A 13,647-nucleotide genomic window follows, 5' to 3' on the forward strand; every position below is an offset into this window, starting at 1 on the left:
CTTTGGTACATTTTTTAATTGAGTTTTTGTTTTCTTATAGTTGTATTTATGAATTCATTATATATATTTTGGATAACAGTCCTTTTTAAATGTCTCCTTTGCAAATATTTTCTCCCAGTATGTGACTCGTTTTCTCATTCTCTTTGTATTGTCTTTCTTGTAGCAGAGTTTTTAATTTTAATGAAGTCCACCTTATCAATCATTTCTTTCATGGATCATGTCTTTGTTGTTCTATTTTATTTTATTTTGAGGTGCTAAATACTCTTTATTTGATGCTATACATAAACCACACTAAAATGCCTTTCATTAAATAAAAGGCTAAATTTTAGATAGAGAATTTTAATTAAATTGGCATAGTTTATAAAACCAAAAAGATAAAGTGGAATTTGTCAGTGTATTTTCAATTCTTGCCTTAATAGGCTAATGAACACAACTTCAAACACATCTGAATCCTCCTCTGTTCTATGAGACAGTGAAGGGACCTTTTCAGTATTTAAATATATTAATATAACCAGTTATAGAAATCTAAGTATAAAACCAATCTCTTATAGGGTTTGAGAAGGAATGCACCATCTCCCTAAGAAGTTTAATATTCCTTATTCAAGTTCAGTCATCTCTTTAGAATGGGAAAAGTGATAGTACTTGTTGAACCGGAATTACTATCAAAATTAAAAAAGCTGACCATATTTGTTTAGCCACAAACCAATCTTATTTAAATCAGGACTGTCCAACAGAATTATTCCATCAGCCGTTCATGATCTGAATTCTAGTGTGTGAGATCAATTTAAATATGGTACGCATAAAAAGTCATGAGACACTTCTGTTTCATAATAAATAAGGCAGTGGCCAACTATTACTCATTGGTAGCTTTTTTGAGATAAGCTATCAAGTCCTCCCTCTCTCCCTTCTTCTTAATGCCAGCAAAGATCATCTTTGTTCCAGGGATGTACTTCTTGGGATTCTCCAAGTACTCCATCAGCGTCTCCTCTCCCTAGGTGATACCTTTGTTCTTGTCGGCATCTGTGTAAGAGAATCCAGCATCCTGACCCGTCTTTCGTCCAAACAGACCATGGAGGTTTGGCCCAGTCTTGTGCTTGCTTCCCTTTTCCACAGTATGGCACTGGGCACACTTCTGAACAAAAATCTTCTTGCCCTTCTCAACATCACCCATTTTTAAATCGTTCTTTCTCTGGGCGCGACCGAGAAGTTCCCACTCGCAAGCCAAACGCCCCGCTTTCTAAACTTGTTGTTCTATTTTAAAGGATATTACCATACCCAGGGTCACCAGGATTTTCTCCCATGTTGTCTTCCAGTTTTATAGTTTTGTGTTTTACATTTAGGTCTGTGATCCATTTTGAGTTATATTGAGTAAAGAGTGTAAGGTCTAGATTTAAATTTTTTGCATGTGTATTTGTTCCATCACCATTTTTTGAGAGACTCTTTTTGCTCCATTGTATTACTTTTGCTCCTTTGTCAAATATGAGTCGATTATTTTTATGGAGGTCTGTTTCTAGGCTCACTGTTCTGTTCCATTGACTGATTGTTCTTTCACTAATACCACATTGTCTTGATTACTGCAGCTTTGTAGTAGCTTCAGAGTCAAGTAGTATCAGTCCTCCAACTTTGTTCTTCTGCTTTAATACTGTATTGTCTATGCTAGGTCTTTTGTCTTTCCATATGAACTTTAAGATCATTTTGTAGATATCCACAAAATAACTTGTTAGAATTTTGATTAGGATTGTATTGAATCTCTAGATTAATTTAGGATGAACTGACATCTTGACAGTATTAAGTCTTCTTATCTGTGAACATGGAATCACTGTTTATTTGTTCTGCTTTGATATCTCGCCTCAGAGTTTTGATAGTTTTCCTCTTGTATATATTTTGTTAGTTTTTAATGACTGTTTCAGCAAAATTCTTTATAATCTGGTCCTCCAAGACCTCTTCGAAGAGAAGTGTATCAGTATTTATTATCTTTTAATTTAGTGTCTCCAGGAGATCCTTTTTTAAACCCGTTTAAATTTTTAATTTATCTGTAAAGTTTTATTTTAATTATATGTGACTTTTAAAAGTTGGTTACATAAATGAAATATGCAGCAGATTGCAAATATTTAACTCATGAAAGCCATATTACTTGTGACCAAACAGAGGAAATCTTTTCTGCTCTTTCCATGAAACCCTGTGTCAGCTTCAGAGTTCCCCAGGAATAAAATTTATCACCTATTCATCCTTAGTTATTCATATCTCCAGTATGTTTTTTCTTTGTTTTCATTTTTTGCTGTCATCTGGGGAAGAATTATTTCTTCATATTCTAGATAATAGATGACAAGCTCAGTGAAGGCAATTTTTCTTTCAAAAACAGTTTGATTAGTTTATCATAGTTATTGGTTGTCCTTTGGTAGTTAGAAAGGATATTCTTGTTCTTTCTTTTTTATTCTTATAGGGTTATAATCTTTATATAAGCAGGAGGTCTTGTCAGTATTTTATTTGGATATTTTCTCTTTTCTACGTATTGGATAGTATCTGTTGATAACCCCCAACCTCAGTAGTTCTGCCTTTGTCATCTCCATTTCCATGTTAACTGCATCTAGTGAAGTTTTAAATTCAGATATCGTGTTTTCCAGTTCTAAAATTTGCTCCCCTTTTTTTTTGCCATGCCACAGGGCATGCAGAATCTTAATTCCTTAGCCAGGGATCAAACCTGGGCCCTTGGCAGTAAGAGCACAGAGTCCCAACCATGAACCACCAGGGAATTCTCAGTTCTAAAATTTTCAATAGATTCTTTTTTGTTAAACTTTTTTTTATCTTTCCTTCAAATTTACTATTATTTTTACTTTTAGATTTATTTATTTTGGGCTGTGCTAGGTCTTTGTTGCTGTGCGTGGACTTTGTCTAGAGTGGGGGCTGCTCTTCATTGTGATGCACAGGCTTCTCATTGCAGTGGCTTCTCTTGTGGTAGAGCATAGGCTCTCGGCAAGCGGGCTTCAGTAGTTGTGGTGCACTGGCTTAGTTGCCCTGCAGCATGTGGAATCTAACCGAACCAGGGATCAAACTGGTGTCCCCTGTATTGGCAGGTGGATTCTTAACCACTGGGACCACCAAGGAAGTCCTAAAATTTTCAATGGTTTCTTTACTCTTGCTGACTGAGATTTTTCTTCTTCTCATTAATTGCAAGTATTATTTTTCTTTCCATCCTTGAGTATAATAACAGCTTAAAAATCTTTATCTGCTAATTCCAACATCTGTTCCATCTTTGACTTGGTTTTGTTTCTGACTTTTCTCTAGAGAATAGGTCACATGTTCCTGGTTCTTAATATGTCGAGTAATTTTTTTATTATATCCTGGCTTCTGCAAATATAATGATGTTGGAACTCTAGATTCTATTGTAGTCCTTTAAGAATGTTGTTGTTTTATTGAGATATAATTGACATATAACATTGTATTAGTTTTAGCTGTATAACAATGATTTAATAATATGTGTGTACTACTAAATGATTACCTCAATAACTTTAGTTAACATTATCACATTAATTACAATTTTTTTGTGTGTGATGAGAACTTTAAAGATTTACTCTCTTAGCAGCTTTTAAATATACAATACACTGTTGTTAACTATAGTCACCATGCTATATTTCACATCCTCAGGGTTTATTTATCTTGTAATTGGAAGTTTGTGCCTTTTGAGCACCTTTGCTCACCCCTAATCTTCACTTCTGGCAATCGTCAATCTGTATTTTGTTCAAGTTCAGTTGTTGTTGCTGAGTTTTTGTTTTGTTTTTAGAGTCCACATGTAAGTGAGATCAGATCATACAGCATTTGTCTTTATTTCATTTAGCATAATGCCCTTAAGATCTATCCATAATTTTGAGAAGGCAATACTTCCTTCTTTTTTATGGCTGGATGATATTCCATTGTATATGTGAATACCACATTTTCTTTTTTTCTCCTTTTTAAATTAAATTTATGTATTTTAAATGAAACAAAGATGAATATTTTTATTAATAAAAGGTACAATTCACAAAGAAGATAGACATTGTAAATCATTAGACATGTAACAACAAAGAAAGATACATAAAAAATATAAGGGAAAAGAAAAAATGTATAATCATAGTAAGACATTAACATTTCTCTAAGAATATTTTGGGCTCCAAAATCAGTGCAGATGGTGACTGCAGCCATGAAATTAAAAACTGCTTGCTCTTTGGAAGAAAAGCTATAGACAGCATATTAAAAAGCAGAGACATTACTTTGCCCACAAAGGTCTGTCTAGTCAAAGCTACAGTTTTTCCAGTAGTCATGTATAGATGTGAGAGTTGGACTATAAAGAAAGCTGAGCGCCGAAGAGTTGATGCTTTTGAACTGTGGTGTTGGAGAAGGCTCTTGAGAGTCCCTTGGACTTCAAGGAGATCCAACCAGTCCATCCTAAAGGAAATCCGTCCTGAGTATTCATTGGAAGGACTGATGCTGAAGCTGAAACTCCAGTACTTTGGCCATCTGATGCAAAGAACTGACTCATTGGAAAAGACCCTGATGCTGGGAAAGATTGAAGGCTGGAGAAGAAGGAGACAACAGAGGATGAGATGGTTGGATGGCATCATCGACTCAATGGACATGAGTTTGGGTAGACTCTGGGAGTTGATGATGGACAGGGAAGCCTCCCATGCAGCAGTACATGGGGTCGCAGAGAGTCGGACATGACTGAGGGACTGAACTGAACTGAAGAATGTTTTATCAAGTGCAGAAAATAGGATCATTTTGAATGATGTCATTAGTAATTTAAATACAATAATTTCTGTTTATATTAATTTTATTAATCTTATATCCTGCACAAAAATATTTAAAATTTTGTATCTTACTTGTTATTAGATGTCCATAGGACATTTAGAAAAACTAGCAAAAAGATAAGCATTACTAAATTTTAAAAAGTAGAATTCTTTTTTTGTGTGATTCAGTTATACACATATATTATTTTTGAAGTTATTTTCCATTATAGGTATTATAAGATATTGACTATAGTTTCCTGTGCTATACAGTAAACCCTTGTTGCTTGTTGCATATCTATTTTTTAAATTAGAAATCTAGCAATGCCCCGTTTTCTTTATCTGTTCATCTGTTGATGGGCATTTACTTTGTTTCCTTATCTTGGCTATTGTAAATAATGCTGCAGTGAACATTTCCAAGATTGTGATTTCTTTTCTGCTGGATAGGTATGCAGAAGTATAATTATAGGATCATATTGTAGTTCCATGTTTAACTTTTTGAGGAATCTCTGTACTATTTTCTACAGTGATTGCACCAATTTACATTCTTACCAACAGTGTACAGGTTTCTACATACATACCAATATTTACTTGTTGTCTTTTAGACATTGTAGCATATGTGAGGTGGAATTTCATTGTGGTTTTGGTTTACATTTTCATAGTGACTAATGATGTCGAGCACCTTTTCATGACCTCCCTAGTGGCTCAGTTAGTAAAGAATCCACCTGCCGTGCAGGAGACCCAGGTTCAATCTCTGGGTCAGGAAGATACCCTAGAGAAGGAAATGGCAATCCACTCCAGTATTCTTGCCTGGAAAATTCCATGGACAGAGGAGTCTGTTGGGCTACAGTCCATGGGGTTACAAGAGTTGGACACTACTTAGCAGCTAAACCATCACCGTCACCTTTTCATATGTTTAAATCATCTTTGGAAAAATGTCTGTTTATTTTTATATCATTTTTGTCTATTCATTTTTATATCATCTTTGGGAAAATGTCTGTGCAGATCCTCTTCTCATTTTTTTATTGGATTGTTTGTATCTGTTAAATTGTATTAGTTCTTTATATGATTTGGATATTATCCCCTTATCAGAAACATGATTTCCAAATATTTTTTCCCATTCCATAGGTTGCCTTTTCATTTTGTGATGGTTTCTTTTGCTGTATAGGAACTTTTTAGTTTGATATAGTCCCAATCACTAATTTTTTCTTTTTTTGCCTTCATTTTTAGTGTCAAATACAAAAAAATCATTGACAAGATCAGTGTCAGAGAGCTTACCCTTTGTTTTCTTCTATGAGTTGTATGGTTTTGGTCTTACATTCAAGCCTAATCCACTTTGAGTTGATTTTTTGTATGGCTTGAGATAGTGGTCCAGTTTTTTTTGCATGTGGCTGTCCAGTTTTTTTTGCATGTGGCTGTCCAGTTTTTCCAGTACCATTTATTGAAGAGGTTATCCTTTTTCCATTGTATATTCTTGGTTTCTTTGTTGTAAATTAATTGACCACATTTGCATAGGTTTATTTCTGGGCTGTCTCTTATTTTCCATTTATCTTTGGGTCTGTTTTTAGGCCAATACCATACTGTTTTGTTACTATATGTTAATAATATAGTTTGAAATCAGGAAGCATGATGCCTTCAGCTTTGTTCTTTTTTCTCAAGATTGTTTTGCCTATTCGGAGTCATTTGTGGTTCCATGCAAATTTTAGGATTTTTGGTTCTATTTATGTGAAAAGTGCTTTTGATACTTTGATAGAAATTGCATTGAATCTATACATTGCTTTTGGTAATATGAACAATTTTAACAACATTACTTCTTCCAGTTCATGAGTCTGGGATATCTTTCCATTTATTTGTGTTTTCTTCAGTTTCTTTCCTTGTGTAGTTTACAGCATATACTTCTTCCATTTCCTTGGTTAAATTTATTCTTATGTATTTTGTCCTTTTTGATGCAGTTGGAAATGGGATTGTTTTCCTAATTTCTCTATCTGATAGTTAGTAATTAATAAATAGAAATGCAACTTATTGTTGTATATTGATTTTTGTACCCTGCAACTACTGTACTTGTTTATTAGTTCACAGTCTTGGGTAGGGTTTTTAGAGCTTTCTATATAAAATCATGGCATCTACTGCCAAAGCAATCTTAAGCAAAAAGAACGAAGTGGAGGCAAAACAAAAACAGTCTACAGATCAGGAGAAAAAATATTTACAAATGATGTGACTGGCAAGGGATTAATTTCTAAGATATACAAACAGCTCATAAAGCTCAAAAAATGGCAGCAAAAAACAGACAAAGCAATCCAAAACATGGGCAGAAGACCTGAACAGACATTTTTCCAAAGGAGGCATACAGATGGCCAACAGACACATTAAAAGATGTTCAACATCACTAATTATTAGAGAAATGCAAATCAAGACTATAGTGAGATATCACTTCACACACATCAGAATGACCATCATCAAAAAGTCTATAAATAGACTGGAGAGGATGTGGAGAAATCGGAAGCCTCCTACACTGTGGGGATGTAATTGCTACAGCCGCTATGGAGAACAGTATGGAGGTTCCTTAAAAAGCTAAGAACAGATGATGATCTATTAATTCCACTTCTTCAGAGGTATACAGGAAAGTTGAAATTCTAATTCAAAAAGGTACATGCATCCCAGTGTTCATATCAGCACTATTTACAGTACCCAAGAAATAAAGCAGCCTAAATGTTCATTGGCAGATAATGGATAAAGAAGATGTAGTTTGTGTGTACACACACACACACACACACACACACACACACACACACACACACACACACACACAGTGGAATCTTACTCAGCCATAAAAAAGAATAAAATAATGCTATTTGCAACAACATGAATGGGTCTAGAGATTATCATACTACATGAAGTTAGACAAAGACAGTATCATATAATATGTCTTATATGTAGAATCTAAAGTATGATACAAATGAGCTTATTTATAAAACAGAAACAGAGAAAACAAATTTATGGTTACTAAAGGGGACTGGGGGAGGAATAAATTAGGAGTTTGGAATTAGCAGATAGAAATTACTATATATGAAATAGATAAACAAAAAGGTTCTACTGTATAGCACAGGGACCTATATTCAATATCTTATATTAAACTATAGTGGGAAAGAATATGAAAAAGACAAAATATATGTATACATATATAACTGTATATATATAACTGATTCACTTTACTATACACCAGAAACCAACAGCATTGTAAATTAGCTATGTGAAAGTCGCTAAGTTGTGTCTGACTCTTTGCGACCCTGTGGACTGTATGGAATTTTCCAGGCCAGAATACTGGAGTGGGTAGCCTTTCCCTTCTCCAGGGGATCTTTCCAACCCAGGTATTGAACCCAAGTCTCCCACATTGCAGGTGGATTCTTTACCAGCTGAGCCACAAGGGAAGCCCCCAAATTAACTATACTTTGGTGAAAAAAAAAGATCATGGTATCTGCAAATAGAGAGAGTTTTACTTCTTCCTTTCCAAATGCCTTTCTTTTCTTCTTCTTGCCTAATGGTTCTGTCTAGAACTCCTAGTGCTAAACTGAATAAAAATGATGAGTGTGGGCATCCTTGTCTTGTTCGTGATTACAGAAGATCTTTGACGTTTTCACTGTTGAGTATGCTGTTAGTTGTGGACTTGGCATATATGGCCTTTTTATGTTGGAGCACATTTCCTCTTTATTCGTTGAGATTTTTTTTTTGATCATGAATGGATGTTGAATTTCGTCAGATGGTTTTTCTGCATCTATTGAAATGATCATATGACTTTTCCATTCATTTTGTTAATGTGGTTCACATTGATTAATTTTCAATTATTTATCCATCCTTGCATTCCAGGGTTAAATCCCACTTGATCATGATGTGTGATCTTTCTAATGTATTGTATAATTTGTTTTGCTAATAGATTGTTGAGGATTTTTACATCTTTGTTCATCAAGGATATTGGTGTATATTTTTCTTATAGTTTTTTTGGTATCAATGTAATGCTGGGATAGTAAAATAAGTTTGGACGTATTCCCTGTTAAAGTTTTGAGAGAGTTTGAGAAGAATTGTTATTAGTATTTCTTTAATATTTAGTCAAATTTACCAGTGAAGCCTTGTGGTCCTGAACTTTTTGTTGGGAATTTTCAAATAATTGATTCAGTCTTCTTCCTAGTAGTTGATCTATTCAGATTTTCTGTTTCCTCATGATACATTCTTGGTAGGTTGTATGTTTCTAGGTACTTACCATTTCTTCAAGGTTGTCCCAATTTGTTCTTGTTCAACAGAATTTCTCAAGGACCTTTGTATTTCTGTGGTATCAGTTGTAACGCTCTTCTTTCTTTTCTGATTTTATTTGAGTCTTCTCTTTTTCTTCGTGAATCTATCTACAGGTTTGTCTGTTTTGTCTACATTTTTTTTTAAAAAAAAGCTCTTAGTTTTATTGACCCTTTCTATTGTCTTTTTAGTCTGTGTTTCATTTGTTTTTGGTCTGTGCTTTGTTATTTTTTCCCTCCTACTGACTTTGGGCTTCATTTGTTCTCTTTCTAGTTCCTTGAGGTGTATAATGAGGTTGTTTTGAGTTCTCTCTTGTTTCTTAATTCAGGCATTTATTGCTATGAGCTTTCCTCTTAGAACTGCTTCTGCTGCCTCCCTTAAGTTTTATATATTTTAATTTTATTTCTCTCAGTATCTTCTTTTTTTGTGTGTGTGTAATAAAGTTTTATTAAAGTATAAAGGAGATAGAGAAAGCTTCTGACATAGACATCAGAAGGGGGTAGAAAGAGTACCCCCTTGCTAATGTTAGCAATGGAGTTATATACTCTGCAGTGAATCCAAAGGATGTTGAGGTTGTAAAGACCTCACCAGACCCACTCCCATAATTTAGATTTTAAGGTAACAGGATTAGCCAGAAGGTTTAATCCAGAGACTGTCCTCAAACAGGATACATTATTTTTATATAATCCTAAGGAATGTAGAGGAAAAAAAGTTTGTCCTTTCTTCCTCCTCGATAATTCCAGACCCCTGTCTCCTTAGGGACCCCTAGACTTCTTTATCAACCTGCCTAGGAAATGACTCTCTCATTCTTCCCCGTTTCTTTTAGGAGAATTATGTTGCCAAGGGAAAGGGGCATCATTTTCATTCCATAACTACATCCTGCTATTTAGGGGCATGGTCCCTAAATTGTTGAGGCAACATATTCTCCTAACCCTCATTTTGAGGGTCTCTGATCCAGGGGCCCCAAGTAATAGTTGGAGGAGGTTGTGTCCCTCGTAGGAGCTTGAACAACCATTTGTAACTTAAAAGCTTTTAGACAGTTAGAAAACCCCATTATACAATTACAAACATAAGGCAAAATAGTCATTAAACCAAGTTAAAATCAAAATGAAAAGTCACATTATGTCCGTAGTTACATCAGTCCATCTTAAGGTTGTTAGATGTCATCAGTTTAAGAAGAGGCATCACATGCAATTGTTGTTGAAGGTACTTGCAGACTTGTAGAAAGTCTTTTCCTTGAAGTGGAGATGTCCACCACAGGAAGCCTTCCACTGATAAAGAGGGGAGTGCTCCACAGATCCAGCAGTTAGACTGATTGTGAAATGCAGTGTAGGAGTGAGCCCAGGACAGGAAGGCATTGTCTTGAGGATCAAATGGCAGACTCAGGATTTTTGGAGTCAGCAGGAGTAGGCTCACATAGATTATCAGGCCCATCTTTTGACTCATCCAGACAGTCCCATTACAGAAGTGGATCGGAAAGAAAGTGGGCCAGGGGCTTCAGTAAGCACAGAATAAGTTGTCCCAGCATCTAAAAGGAAATCAACAGATTGGCCCCCCCACAGTTATTAATACCCAGGGTTCCTCAGGTGTAATTAGGACGGGAGCTTGTGTGGGGACCCCTGGGCATCTTCAGTCCTGATTGTCTTGAGAGTCCGACCCCTGAAACCTGTGCTTCTGAGGGCAGTCTCTCTTCCAGTATGGTCCTTTGCAGACCGAACATGGATCCGGGGCGGCTTAGATGCCTGAGCGCAATCCTGCTTGAGGTATCCCTCCTTTCCACAGTAATTGCAAGCCCATCCCTTTTCACCTGGGTCCCTCTGGACATTTTTCTCAGGCTGTTTAAGGCTGTTCTCATAGCCATTGCAAGGGCTTGTGCCTGTTCCTGTCTTTTTCTGCCTTTCTTTATTTTCCTCATATTCCCTACCATAATAGACTGTCTGAGCCAGTTGCAACAGATTATATGAAGACTGACTTGGTCCATATGCCTGTTTTAATAGCTTACAGCAGATATCTGGAGCTGACTGAGTGAGAAATCTATCCTTTAAGATCACTTTTCCCTCTTCACTTTCGGGATCAGTCTCAGTGAATCTGCGAAGGGCTTCTTTCAGTCTATCTAGGAATTTACCAGGAGCTTCCTTCTCCTCCTGTTCTATGTTTGCGAATTTGCCAAAGTTTAAAGGCTTAGCACGTGCCTGCCTGAGTCCTTCAAAAATACATCTGACAAAATGACTCTGACCCCATCTTCCTTTAGCTGTGTTGTAGTTCCAGTCTGGTTCTGTAATTGGGACCGCCTGATTCCCAGTGGGGAGGGTGGTTATCTCGTCCTCCCTCTTCCCTACTGCTTCATTACCAAACCATTCATCTCCATAAGCAACCGTTTTTCCCAAAACTTGAGTTTTTGAGTTGGGAGTCAGCATTTGTCCCAAGATATACATCACATCCTTCCAAGTAAGGTCATAAAGCAGAGTAATACCTTTAAAAGCTCTAATATATTTTTTCTGGGTCCTCTAAATAGTCTCCCAGATCCTCCTTGATTCTTTGTATCTCTTGATAAGAAAAAGGTTTATTAACTCTCATAGACTGATTATGTCTCCCGGTGGGTGCTTTATGAAAAGGCAACAGCTTGTGTGGCTGTTTCTCAGTCTCTCTGGCTGCTCTGCGCATATGATCCCAGGGATAGATTGGAGAAACCTGCTTTTCTCTATCTCTTTGTCTCCTGTCCTCCATCTCATCTAGCAAAGTAGGAGGACAGGAGGGAGCTGAAGGAGTCACACCCAAATCTATACCCTTAGGACACAATTCTGGCATATTTCGCAGAGAGAAAAAGAGCAACACATATGCTACTTCTACACATTTCCCTTGTTCTCTACAGAACCGGTCTAATTGTAAAACAGCATTATACTTAAGAGACCTTCCAACTGGTCACTGTTCACCATCCTCCAGTGGATACCGTGGCCATGCAGTATCACATAGGAAGACCAGGTATGTCTTCTTTAAGCCCTGGGGATTAAAGAAATGTATCCCAATTTTTCAGGATACAGTTCAAAGGAGTGAGGGTACAATTGTTAGCTCCCATCTTGTCCTATAGGATCCCGGACGAGCCCCCAAGATGAAAGGTTGTTGCTGAATCATGCAAAGATGCGGGATTCTTGGCCTCCAAAGGAGAAGAAGTCAATCTGGGGCCAGAGACAAGGCTTGATCGCTCAGAGCTTTTGTGTAATAAAGTTTTATTAAAGTATAAAGGAGGTAGAGAAAGCTTCTGACATAGACATCAGAAGGGGGTAGAAAGAGTACCCTCTCAGTATCTTCTTGATTGACTTCTTCTTTGACCCATTGGTTATTCAACAGTGTGTTGCTTAGTCTGCCCATATGTGTGAATTTTCCAGCTTTCTTCTTGCTATTAGTTTTTAGTTTCATAATGCTGTGATTGGAAAAGATGCTTGATATGATTTTAGTCCTCTTAACTTTATCAAGAGTTGTTTTGTGGCATAACATATGATGTATAATAGAGAATGTTCCATATATGTTGAGGAGAATGTATATCCTGCTGCTTTTAAATGAAATGGCCTGAAAATGTTCTGTTAAATCCCTCTGGTGTAATGTGTTATGTAAGTTCAACATTTCTTTACTGATTCTCTCTGTGTGTTCTACCCATGATGAAAGCAGAGTACTGAAGTCTCCTACTACTATTGTTGAATGGTTTGGTTTGGAAACTAACTGATATCATTCTGTTGTTTTTGAGATTGCACCCAAGTATTGCATTTCAGACTCTTTTTTTTGTCTATGAGGGCTACTTCATTTCTCCTAAAAGATTCTTGCCCATAGTAGTAGATATAATGGTTGTCTGAATTAAACTCACCCATTCCTGTTCATCTTAGTTCACTGATTCTTAAGATGTTGATGTTCACTCTTGCTATCTGCTGCTCAACCAGGTCTGATTTACCTTGATTCAGGTTCCTATGCATTATTGTTCTCTACAGCATCGGACTTTCATTCTAATCCCCAAAAAGGGTAATGCCAAAGAATGTTCAAACTACTGGACACTTGTGCTTATTTCACATGCTAGTAAGGTTATGCTCAAAAGCATTCAAGCTAGGCTTCAGGAGTATGTGAACTGAGAGCTTCCAGATGTGCAAGCTGGGTTTAGAAAAGACAGAGGAACCAGAAATCAAATTGCCAAATTTTTTGTCTCATAGAGAAAGCTAGGGAATTCCCCAAAACATCTGCTTTATTGACTGTGCTAAAGCCTTTGACCGTGTGGATCACTAGAAACTATGAAAGTCGCTCAGTTGTGTCTGACTCTTTGCAACCCCATGGACATTGCAGTCTGTGGAATTCTCCAGGCCAGAATACTGAAGTGGGTAGGCTTTCCATTCTCTTGGGGATCTTTCCAACCAGGGATCGAACACAGGTCTCCCACATTGTAGGCAGATTCTTTCCCAGCTGAGCCACAAGGGAAGCCCAAGAATACTGGAGTGGGTAGCCTATCCCTTCTCCAGTGGATCTTCCCAACCCAGGAATTGAACCAGAGTCTCCTGCATTGCAGGCAGATTCTTTACCAACTGAGCTATCAGGAAAGCCCAAGAAACTATGGATACAGTCC

General features: G+C 36.7%; 1 protein-coding gene and 1 pseudogene across 1 annotated transcript in view; one reads left to right on the plus strand and one right to left on the minus strand.

Moving 5' to 3' along the window:
• Window positions 1–13,647, plus strand: part of LOC122699782 (prolyl 4-hydroxylase subunit alpha-2-like) — a 117,204-nt gene that overhangs the window by 30,562 nt on the left and 72,995 nt on the right. The window lies entirely within an intron of this gene.
• On the minus strand, window positions 691–1,218 carry LOC122699783 (annotated as a pseudogene).

This window comes from Cervus elaphus, chromosome 9 (genome assembly GCF_910594005.1).
Source record: "Cervus elaphus chromosome 9, mCerEla1.1, whole genome shotgun sequence".
Lineage (NCBI taxonomy): Eukaryota > Metazoa > Chordata > Mammalia > Artiodactyla > Cervidae > Cervus > Cervus elaphus.